The sequence below is a fragment of the Octodon degus genome, unplaced genomic scaffold, assembly GCF_000260255.1.
Source record: "Octodon degus isolate 3935 unplaced genomic scaffold, OctDeg1.0 scaffold00003, whole genome shotgun sequence".
In the NCBI taxonomy this organism is placed as follows: Eukaryota; Metazoa; Chordata; class Mammalia; order Rodentia; family Octodontidae; genus Octodon; species Octodon degus.
In genome coordinates this window covers 73,564-86,002 of record NW_004524579.1, presented here as the reverse complement: position 1 = coordinate 86,002, position 12,439 = coordinate 73,564, and the positions used below count along the sequence as shown (strand labels likewise).

The following is a 12,439-nucleotide window of genomic DNA, read 5'->3' as shown; positions in this document are numbered from 1 at the left end:
AGATGGCTTGACACGTCTGTGATTGAGTCCTGGTCTACTTCATTACTATGCAAGAAATAGTTTCCACACAATGTCTGTGCCGCTCAGGCTAGGCCATCTACCCGAAATCCTGGTGGTCCAGGCTGCCAAGTACTTCTTTTGCTCTCAGACAAACTCTGCTGGGGTTTGGGCAACTTTCCAGGGTGGCCGTTCCCCATGCAGTGACCCAGTGATTCAAGCTGCTTTGATCTTCCAGCTCTGCCAGGGCAGCATAAGTGCTCCGTGATCGGCACAGCGGGGAAGGGAGTGCTCGGAGAATCCATGCTTACTTCTCTATGCGTTAGCCCATAAGTGATGTATGTCACTTCCAACTGTAGTCCACTGATTGGCATATGTCCCATGCATGACCCCACCTACCTAATGAGGGTGTGAGAAATGTAGCTAAGCCCTTGAATATTTGGAGCATTGTTTTTTTGTTTTTTTTTTTGAAGGTCTGGGTGTTGTTTATTGACAGCGCGGTTTACACATTTACTTTCTTCCCATGATTGATTCCTTGGGGCCCCAGCGCACCCGGGGAGGAGCGGAACACAGGATGCTTCAGGCGGGGATTCCGCCAGGCACTGGGGCGAAGCCTCCGGCAGGACGTATCTGGGCCCCTCTCGCTCGAGATCCAGGTCCATCCTGGTGCTAGGACCCCAGGGGACAGCGAGGTGCGGCCCACCCACCTCCGCGGGGGTAGATTCCCACACATCTGTAGGGCCCCATTCCAGGGAGCTGCCTCCTTCCACTGGTCCTTGAATCGTCACTAAAGGACAGGGAGGGGGCTCCGGCCTCCTGGGAAGGCCAGCAGCGCGCCCCTATTCCTTGCCACACTGCCCCGCCTTTATCCTGCCACTGTCAGTGCCCTGCCAGTGCCCAGGCCAGGGCGCCCGCAGCCGGAGCCGCTCTTTGGCGCCATGTGACAACTTCTGGTAGGGAGGTGGATAAAAAAATAGATGGGCACGGGAAGAACCAAAGAGCTTCGTTGGAGAATCGGAGGGTGGAAGTGATTTTGCTTTTATTTCTGTCACTCTAGCTCAATCATGAAATGTCACAGTGATTCATTTCTGGGGGGACGGAAGAAGGCGCCGTGCGTGCCTGCGTTTCTTCGGGGTGCGGGGCCGGCTCACTGCGGCAGCTGCAGGAGCACCGACTGACCCGCCGGCAGGTAGGTGATGTTGCGTGAGCGGGACAGCTGGTGCGCGATGTCCTCGGCGGCTTCCAGCTTGCGCAGCTCGATCAGGCCGTCGCCCGCAGTGGCCAGTGAGTTGGCGATTAGCTCGGCTGCCTTGGAGTCGCCTTCTGCAGAGATGATGGCCGCCTTCTTCTGCCGCTCGGCCTTTTCCACCACAAATCTGGCCCTCTCCGCTTCCTGCTGAGCCACCTGTTTGGCTTCCACGGCTTCTGTGAACTCCTTGCCGAAGGTCAGATGCGTCAGGGATACATCATCCAGGATGTGGCTGAAGGTGGCTGCCCGCTCCGTGAGGTCGTCGCTCACCTGCCTGGAGACCAGCTCTCTCTGGGTGATCAGCTCACCGGCATCGAAGCGAGCCACCACGGACTTGAGGATCTCAGTGGTGATGGACGGCAGCACGCGCTCATCATAATCCTCACCGATGCTGGTGAAGATGTGGGGCAACTGGCTGGCGACGGGCCGGAAGAGGATGCGCAGGGTTATGTTGACATTCTGCATGGAGAATTGTTATCACTGACCTTCCTTTCATTTTTCTTCACTATTTCTCAGGAGACACTAGATTAGGTACAAGCAATGTGGAGCACTTTTACTGGGCTGAATTCCTGTTGGCATTGCCAAAGCACCTGCTGCCTTGTGCGGGGTACACTAGTGACCTGTACTTATTCAACACCCCTGGTCTTCTTTCCCCACAAGAACACAGTTGGGCTTCTCTATCTTGAGGTTCAGTGTCTCTAAATTCAAGCAGGCTTAAAGTCTTTTAAAAAATAAAAGAAGTGTCTGTACTGAACTTGTACAGACTTTTTTCTGGTCTGTATTCTCTAAACAATATAATGTACAAACTATTTACACAACATTTATTTATATTAGGCATGATAAATACTTGAGAGATGACTGAGAGTACACAAGAGGACATGAGGAATACACACAAATTCTCTGCCTCGAAACATGGTACCTTGGAGGTCTACGGCCCAGGCCAACTCTATAAATAAGCATCTAACACAGGAATACCATGTTCTCTTGCCACATACAGAGTCAGTACCATGGGGCAGGATGGATTAGGATGACAGAATTTCTATCTTTGCTCTTGTTTGGCCTAGTAAGAAAAACAGACAAATTAAGGTTCAATTGTTCTTATTTTTAAACCTCAAGTCATAAATAAAATGAAGGACGCTGACAGAGGTTTAGGAAAGATAAATTCACTCACATTAGCAAACCCAGGAAAGCTTCTAAGAGATGAAGCCCTTTGAATCAGAGGAGAACACTGGGAAGAGTGGAGAACAGTGAAAAGGAACCCAAAGCAGATCCTCAATTTTCTTCTGGAACAAGAATCCCAGAGGCAGGGTGGGCTGGGTTGAACTGGGAACAGGGACAGTGGTAGGAAGGCTGCAAAGTGGGGGCTGCTCTACCATAAAGGTCTGTCTAGCCCTTTCCCAACAAGACCTTCCTGTACCTGACTGATGTGACCCTAGAATGTGGAAATAAGGATCTGCTTGGTAGCGCATGGACTCAATTCCCCCACTGCCAGCATCTACTTAAACACAGGGCTCAGAACCCCAAAGAACAGCAAAGAGCTCATTTGCTTCCCTGGTCTGGAGCCAGCTGGCAAAGTATCGAGCAAGTGAAATCAATGCAGTGTGACTTGCACAGGTCACCTCAGTCCTCTAAAGGCCCTTCCATCTGCACCTATGGCTGTGCTCAGCATCCCATGCAGCATCCCCCTGGCCACCTCCCATCCTGCTTCCAGCTCTTGCCTGGGGAAAGAAGCCCGCCAGACTTCTCACCTCTGCGTGCTCTTAGACTTCAGAACCTATTGGCGCCCAAGATTCCCCAGCCTGGGGTTTCAGGGCTTGGCAAGGAGGTAGAATTAAATACATGGCAGATGTGCTCATGGTCAAGGGGCTTTCATTCTTTTGCTGATTTGCAGTTTCCCTGACAGTCTTTCTCTCTCCAACTCCTCTGATTAGTTCCCATCCCATCACACCATGAGGTCTTGAGGTCCGTGAATTTAACTTTGAGCACATGACGAAGTCCGACAAGCCTGCCAGTGTCAGGGGCCCAAGAGCTACAAAAGGTAGAATACAATGGCATCAGCATCTGGTGACAGGAGAAACCAGTCACAGGGGAGTTTATCTTGGGAGGTGACAGGCAGTGATAGGTGCTGCAGAGTCTTAATGTCAACCAGTATCTTGGCAGTTGAAGCTCCGCTCACTTAGGGCCAGCACATTATCAACTGGGCTTGTGCCCTGAGGAATAGATGTGTCTGTTACTAGTCTAAGGGGCCTGGGACACTAGCATAATGAATGCTGAGCCACATAGCAACAATGACTGCAACCCCGAGATGAATTGTTTGAGGAGCAAGTCATATCAGAGTGACTTTTAAATAGCTGTTCTTTTCAGCCTTCTGTTTTTCAACTGGGCAGCCATTCCCAGCTTAAATGCCACTCTCTGTCTCTTAAGGGAGTATGAATTCAGAGTTCTGTGTGTTCAGAAAACCATATGCTTCTTTTCCAGTCTTAGACCACATCATCAATTTTGATAATGGCAAATGACTACTATGTTTGCATACAGTAATTCTACATAAAAGGGTAGGCTGTCTACAGACTGCTGCTGTCTTTAGAAACCACCTCATAGCTCCTGTCCTGAGACAGCAGAGGCACAGCTATAGAGGCAAATGGTGCTCTATAACATATTTGTCTCATACCAGTACTATAGTTACAAGGGGGAAATACTCGGTGCCAAAGAATTGGTTTTGCTCTCTTCTAGTAAGCAACTAACACTTCTTAACAAAGCAGTCCTGGCCAGTGTTAATGAAGGAATATTTCCAGGCTAAGCAAGATCTCCAAATACATGCACCTCTCCTGAGTGCAGCCTATGAGTGTTACCTGTATGGCCAAAGGACCTTAGCAGATCACATTAAGGATCTCTGATAGTTATTATCCTGAATGTCATCACAACTGTTCTTACAAGAAGGAGCAGAGGGAGCTTTGACTACAAGAGAGAGGATGACTGTGACTGTAGAACCAGAGACTGGAGTGGTGCAGCCACAAGCCAAGCCACTCATCAGCCCCAAGAAGGTAGAAAAGGTGAGGAAGAAATTCTTCCTAAGGCCTCTGGAAGAAGCCAGCCCTCCTGATATCTCAATTTTAACCTAAAAAAAAATTGATTTTATGTGTCTGGCCTCTAGAACTGTAAGAGAGTACAGTTGACTAGTCTTACTTAGCTGCTTAGATTGTGTTAATTTCTTAGAGCAATTTTAGGAAATGAACACACCATTGTGCATCCATAAGGCCATGTTCAAGATGAAGCTTGGCTATGGAGCCATGTCCCATGTTTCTGATGCATAGTTTTTTGCAATGGATATGTGAGGGACTATCTATTAGATGTGCACTAGTATAGATTTGATAGTGTAAAACTGAGGACCGTCTACTTGGCTTGTTTATAACCAAGTGTTTTTTTAAAGCAGCGATGACAAATGAGCCTTCTGGAACTCAGGAACTTTCGCTTGTGCAGCAGCACAGGTTCTAGTTAGAGCCCCTCCTAGAGCTTTGGCCAATCAGAAGGCACAGGGTCAGGTGCCCCTGTGTGCTGCTTCAGAAGTGAGCACTGAGTGTAATCTGGAGCATCTAGCATTGGTGCTGATGGGGCATGAGTCCTCCAGCTGCCCACAGTGCCCTCCGGAGGCCCAATAGGATGCCCACTGTCCTGCCACCACACATTCCTGAGAAGGCTCCTTTTTGTGCTATTTTCATCTCCAAATCAGAACTTCCCTCAGCCTTCACTGACATCTTATGTGTCTCTATAAACACATTGGGAGTGGGACACACATTGTGATTCGCCTTAGGCCCCGTGAACCCTAGGGACATTCTTGGATCCTCCATCCTTGGACTGCACACAATTGTTCGAGTTACGTAGGAGCAGGAGAATTCGCAGACTTATCCACAAAGCGTATGGTCAGAGAGGAAGAATGCAACAAAGACAGGGAACATCAGCAATGTGATCTCATTCGGTCCTTGTAACCCTCCTACATTGAGCATCATGTCGCAAATTCATAGAGCCACGGAGAAGCAAAGAAACTTTTTAAGTTTCTTTCTCAAAATCGCCCACTTCGGTGGCAGAGCTGTGCTCCCAGACCAGCCTGGATCAAGTCCAAGGTTCTTGTTTTTCACGACATGATTTTGAAGGCAGCGCAGGTTCCTGAACAAAATGTTCCGGGCATTCCCAACTCCTCGAAGAGGAGGGGAAATCCATTCAGGACAGTGCTCCCAAGTGACCAGAGACCAAAGAGGCTTGTTTTGAAAAGCAAAGCTTTTCTTTCAAATGGTGCTCTCTGTCCAGTTCATTCCTGAAGAACTGCCTTGGCTCGCAGGGCTGTGTGGCCTCTCCTGGGGCTGTCCACATGGTCTCGCCCCTGTGATAGCCCTGCCCCAGTGATACGCGATCTCCAGCAGCTGTCCCGGAGCTTCACTCCTGTCCCCTTTCTTCTTCCTGCCTCCAGTTGTCCCCCAGCTCAGCCTCGCCCTCCCCTGCCCTATGACAGGGCTCTGAGCTCCAAAAGCCAGGCGCAGAATAAGTGGTCTCTCCTGGGGGAAAAAGTGTTTTCCACCACATTGACCATGAAGATCACGCTGAGAACGAATGGTGAAGATGAATATCCAAGGATCTATCGAAAACTGGCCGGCCGTGGTGGGGAAAGGGAGAAAGCTGGAGTTGAGTTTATGAAAGTTTTCCACTAAAGTCAGCAACGGCTTAAATTCAAACCAGGCACAAGACACTTGACTCTCCATATGAGTTGTTCATCAAAGGACCAAGAGAAAGGAAATCTGAGCCCGAGCAGGATCTGCCTGAAAGCTTTCAAGTGATTCCTTTCAGTATGGAAACTATTTCCTTTGTACACGCTCAGGAACACACAGCCGGCTCTTTTGGAGCCTGGTTCACACTCAATTCAGGTCACAGTTCTTGTGACCAGTTTTTTTTTTTTTTTTTCAAGTCTTAAGTATGAAAATGTCTACTGTTCACACCCATGTGGCCCAAGCACACAGACACACAGACACAGACACACACACAGACACACACACACACACACACACACACACACACACAATTATAAATAGCAGCACCTTGTTTACTCATGCCGGAACCTGTATAACTTAGACATTGAATCTGGGCTTAATAAAGCAGGCAAGCACTGGGGTGTGCAGCTGTCAGGTAAAAAGCAAATAAAGCAGGTGAGCGCTGTTGCTGCAGGGGCTGTTAGGGTTATCTGTGACTATATGTTAAAAATCAAAGAAAGTCATATGTTATGGTGTCGCTCATGTGCCTTAAATAAAAACAAGCTTGGAGCTTAAGTGTAGATTTGTCTACCAAGGAAAGCCAGCTGTTTACCCAGGATTCCCCCAGTAAAGTCAAGGAGGAGTAGCCCAGCTCCCTGGGGAAACGAGTCTTAGGCGTCTCCACCTTGGGCTGCCTCTCTTTCAGCTGTGCACTTGGACAGATGGCTCTCAAGTTCTTAGTGCTGTTCAGAGTAGCTGGGGAAAGGGGAGGGTCTCACCTCTGCCCACCTGGGCTTCAGCTTACCTGCTTGTGTTCCTTCCTAAGACTCACCCCTGCCTGGACGGGAGCACGGATAGATATCATGCAGGATCCCCCGTGTGTTCGCTAACTCTGAGCATCAACGTTTCTCTTGTCAGTTTTGTTTGTATCTTTCTTGTTTTTTTCTATTTCAAATGGTATTTTCTTTGTTTCCCTCTGTAGCCTAGTTAGCTTCTCAGAAGGCAGAGCTGGAAAGCCCTCTTCACGCATCTCTTCCGTCCCTGTCCCCTATCAGCGCATGATTGTTTTGCACAGGTGATTTCCCATTGCTCAGGCAAGTCTCCTCCTACAGAACCTTGCTGTGGGTTTCCCACCACTTCCCCAGGAGGCCGTCCCTGGGCCTTGTGGGGCCGGCTGAAGGGCACATTCCCTAAACACCTAGGCACAGTATTTCCTTTCCCTCATTTCATGCTAGGCCTTGGGGCCTTCCGTCCTGAAGGTGATTTGGGTTCCTGTGTGCACTGCACCCTCTGCAGGAGACACTAGGTTGATATCTCCATGAGCCCATGACTAGTTTTGAGGGGCTTCTCCTTTGGAGAAATACCCGTCTCCTTCTGGACAATCCGTAGTGGACCAGAATTGTAAGACATTCACTTAAAAGGCCATCTAGGTTTACACTTGGCATGGAGACACTCCAGAAATGAAATAAAATCAGAATTGTACCCATTAGCTAGTCTTCTTTGCATTAACTAGTTGTGGAAAGAAAGTATTACTGCCAGTCCTTTCTGTTTATTCCCAAGATGACTGGGTTTATCCTTGTGCATTTCCATCTATTTCTAGGAACTAGTTTTAATCGTATTGAGGTGAGGGCTGTGGACCTTCCCCAGACCCACATGGTGTCTGCATAGAGACAACCCCCTCCCCCCACCACACACACATGCTTAAGTGTTCTGGCCCAAGGCCCGTGTTCAGGCTGCACCAAACCGCCAGTGGAATTTGGTTCCGAGTCAGCTTTTCTTCATGAAACTCGAGACTTGGGAAACTTTCAAACAGCTCCTGCAGTTTTAGACTCAAGAAAGCCACCCAAACTGAACTAATAATAAATATAAAGGGAGATTTAGGACTGTTACTAAAACCTTACTTGAGTAATGGCAGAATCAAGTCAAGATTTTTTCAAAGTACAGCAAATTCTCTTTTAACCCAAGTTGGGATGAAACCCTAGGTTTCCATTCTTGGGATGATTAAATTTGCCTGGTTATAAACTTATACTTTTTTCTTTATTGTAGTAAAGAAAAGGATGTCAATTAATATAAATGTGCACACGTGAGGCTTCCTTTAGTTCTGTCACGCAATGTCTGTCACTCAGGTAACTGTCACCTGCTTTTCTTTGCATCTTCTTGGAATAATTGCCAAAAATGTAATGAAGTTATGGGAACTTCTGCCCCAAATGCCCAGCTGAGTAGAAATGTCATTTCAGGAAGAGCAGATCAACGCAGTCAAATTATCTCCTCTGTAAGTGAGCATGCTTTCCCTTTCCTTCCATGTTTCAGTTGTGCATATTTTGCTTCACCAGTTATTCTCATTTTGAAAGCATCCTTCTCTCCATTGCTAGGCCCTGACCTACACACATGGGAAGGAATTTTTGCTTTTAAATATCTTGCTACACCAACAGTTCTTTCCCCTCTAGCAATAATTTCTATCTTCAAACTCATTTTGGACGTAGGAATGATTCCCAGAAAGGGGTCCCCAGACACCTTGAGGTCCTGCAGGTGGTAATGGGAGTCTGTATACTTTACATATCTCAAAAAGCCTAATGGATATCACATATTTACTCAGAGTAAGGTTGGAGAAGAAACCGGTAGAATATCTATGACTTGGCTAGAAGTACAGCAGGTCTGTGCCAACAATGGAGAGCCTGTGAGGACGGGAAAGACGCCACTGGAACCAGCAGGTCTCAGGCTGCTAGATCCCTGCCACCATCTTCGTGGCCTGACAGATCTTGGGAACAAGGCAAGGGGTGCTGTATGAGTGTTGGAGGCTGAGCCCTGTGAATGCCACTGTCACTTTGTCCTCCAGGGCCAGTACCTTTCCAACAGACAGGAAGGTAAGCACAGAAATCCAGCAGGCTGCAGTTCACTAGGGATCCTGCCTGACTTGTCCCTTGATTGCTTTTCCTTTGAACAAAGCAGGAATGGGAAGCAAATTTCCAAAAATGGCTGTTTTCGGATTTTACTCATCACTGTCTTTATCTATGCTTTATTTTCTGTTTCTAGAAATAAAACTGTGCAGCATCATTTATTTCTTCACTCACTGCAGAAAGGAGAGGGAAATAAACCCAAATATTTTCAGTGCTTGAATTCCTTGGAGTATGATGCTCTGTAAACACAAATTATTATTATCCTATTAGCCTAAGAAACACAAGAATCTAAAGACAGATCTATGCAAGGAGATACTGTTTAAATGGGGCCATAAATATTTCTCCTATAGCTAAATAAGATGCATATGTACACACAATACATGTGCATATCTCATGCACATGTGTACCTTGCATGTACATATATACACAGGTGTATACACACACACTTTCCTTTTTGGATCTGACTTATTAGTAATTAGTGCTTTATTAGAAAGTGCATTATATGTGAATCACACACACACACACACAAATGCTCCTAAATCCACGCATCGTATGTTACCACTGGGGTTTCAGAAGTCGCTGTAGAGCACGACGCCATCTCCATATTCATATTTCAGATCTGTCAAGACACCCAGATAGTTCATCTGATCACATGGAATTCCATTCGAGGCCTTGAGAGACAGAAATCCGGCCATCACCGAGAGCCGGGGCAATTAAACTGAATGAGGGCTCGGGTCTCAGCGGATGTCTTCTGGGTTACCGTGGGGGACACCGGTTGGTGTGAGGTTTAATCAGGCACTAACAGCACCTTGCTGGGAACTTCATGGTTGATAAAGGCAGCCACATCAGACCAAGTAGAGCCTACTTTTTAAAGAGAAAGCAGCCTCTTTTGAAATGCAAAAAAGGCAAGCTTTGTTGCTGGGTGCAGTAGGCAGAGAATCTGAGAGGAGTTACTGTTGATTTATTTCTGAGTTCCCAGCTTCTTCCCGGATTTTGATGACAAAGTGAGAGAAGTCCCTAAGGCTACATTTTTAAAGGGCCCTCTACAAGCTCAGGGCCCACCTGTCCTCAGGGTCTCATGGCTGGAGCCACCATTACCAGGGGCTTCAGTAGGCTTGAATTCGCTGGTCACTAGGTTGGTCCTGTTGTTTCTCACAAAATCCAGGACACTGAGAAAAAGCTGATGCCAACCAGGACTCAGAGACAAAAGGCATATGCCAAAATGATGCTGGGCGAAGGGAATCCCATAGACTGGTGCATTGCTCCTGCAGAGGTCGGGATTCCCAACATGTGACTGCACCCCACCGAGGAGAGGACATGTCATGACAAGCCACACCCTAAAAGTCCACTTGGCAAAGCATCTGGGAACCCCACACAGGGAAATGACAACTGTATGATTTTTTAAAAAATGAAACAAAGAAGACATTTCCCTCACAAATGTACAGCCCTGTAGTACTTTCTAGAACTCCTAGATATTAATGGTACCTCCTTACTGTTCTTTACCACTTTCTTCTTCCTTCTTATTTCTTTTCTATAACAGTGAGATACTCAGTAGTGTCCACCCTCTTAGAGACCACAGTATATGGAGTTCAGTCACTGCCATTTGCCACACCCTATTTTCACAGTGGATATCTGTGTCTCTGTCCCAGAGAAGGAAAGCTGCTTCTCTATAGCTGTTAGGTATTATCACTGTTTTCCTCCTCTGTCTTAATTCCTTTTAGTCATTGTATTCTGCTCCAAAGAGGACAAAGAGGAGGAAGAAGAAAAGAAGGAACACAGAGTTGCTGCCAGGGACTATTCCTGAAGGGAAGTAGCACCGGGTGACAGGTTTTTTTGAGGCAAAGGGGGGAGAGAGAGAGAGAGAGAGAGAGAGAGAGAGAGAGAGAGAGAGAGAGAGAGAGAGAGAGCAGGAGACAAGGGACCTGATCCAGATAATGAAATGTTAGTGACAAAAAGGTCCAGGAAAGTAGTCAAGGGTCAAAGGGCCCGTGAAAGGAAGGATTCCTTCTGTAGGCCTCACAAGTCTTTTTTTAAAAGCCAATTCTTTAACACCAAAGCAAAACTTTCTATCTGTTGTCATGACAGTATTTAAGGCTTCATCGACACACTCTTAATGCCCCAAAGAGAAAGAGGTTAATTGAAAAGGTTGCTGGTCCTCCAGTACATGGGACTAGAAAGAGACAGGGGTGTGAGTTTGTGTGTGTGTGCGCTTATGCGTGTGTTTGTTTCTGGGCTTCTCTTTTCCAGAAGGTTTTGATGGTGGTTGCGCTGTATCTTAACTGTCAAGCTATTTTTTCCTTGCTAGCTTTCATTTGTATTTTTCCTCACCTTTCCGAGACCCCTTACCTCTCCTCTCTTAAATCTACACTCACCACAGAGCAGACATAATCCCAGATTTTCAGTAAATCAACACTATATGCTCCCCACTGACTGAGAGAATTTGATACTGACAGACTGTTATATCTAAAGGAAAAATACTGCCATGGTTCCTCACATCTTTCGCCTGCAAAAGAAGGCAGGGTGGAGGTGTGTGGGATCCATTATAAATTAGGTAACACAGAGCCCATGATTCCTAATGTCTATTTCACGAAAGGGGATGTTGTGTTACCCTCACCTTGCCCACAGCTTTGACCAAACAAACCCTGGGGCCTGGAGTGTTTCCAACCACAATTAGCTCCCTTCGGTATGAGGGGCCTGGTGATTTATTCTGACCATAGCGAAGGTGGAGGCCACTGTCTGTGAGAATGCGTGGCCCTGTGTGTGGGAGACAGAGGCTGAAACATGGAGACTTTGAACACTACACATCGACAATGTGGACAATTCTGGGATGTCTTTTATGAAGGTACATCCTGGCTGCGGGGTTGAAAGAGCAATTTTCTTTTGTTATTCATCTCGGCATCAATAATGAGCGTGGTGGCAGGTTTCAGACTTTTGTTACTGGGGCAGAATTACTGAGAACAGAACTGGCTTTAAGGTTTCTGGCCTGACCTTGACTTTAGACAGCAAGGCACCAGCTCATGCTTCAATTTAGAACTGACTGCCTTCTCGGAGACTGGAACATCAGTGGATGTGTGGCAGGCTGCCCAGTGGACGGAATTCAGTGGGTGCCCACAGGAGTCAGATGAGGTACACAGTGAGCACAGCACTGGGTCCAGAGAGAGCAAAAATGCCTTGGGGTATGATAACTGACAGCTATAATGACCCTAATTGTATAGGAATGCAGTTGATGTCTCAGAGGAAAGAACAGGCAAGACTGAAATGTTGCTTGGCAGATCTTAAACGGAAATGACCACCAGGAGATTGGGAGCTGCTCAAAGGCAAGAGTCAAGCTTCTTCCAAGCAACAAACACCACTTCCAATATCTACTCCAAGTTGTGTATAGGGAAGGGCAAGGATTTTCACTGGAAAATCCAGTTACTATGAGTGAAGGAGGCAAATCTGTAGCCTTTGGGAAATTCACAAGTCAAATCTTCCTATGAAAGGCTCTCAAAATCCTTGTGAAATAAAGCTCAACTTTGCCTCTCCTATATTTATTTGGTCAAAGAACTTGCTCCTCCCTC

At 47.0% G+C, this 12,439-nt stretch overlaps 1 pseudogene across 1 annotated transcript; it reads right to left on the bottom strand.

The window, feature by feature from the left end:
- Positions 1-1,011: 1,011 nt before the first annotated feature.
- On the bottom strand, positions 1,012-1,711 carry LOC101563040 (annotated as a pseudogene). The gene has a single exon (XR_001117107.2). The product of XR_001117107.2 is annotated as a prohibitin pseudogene (transcript).
- Between the last annotated feature and the right edge of the window lie 10,728 nt (positions 1,712-12,439).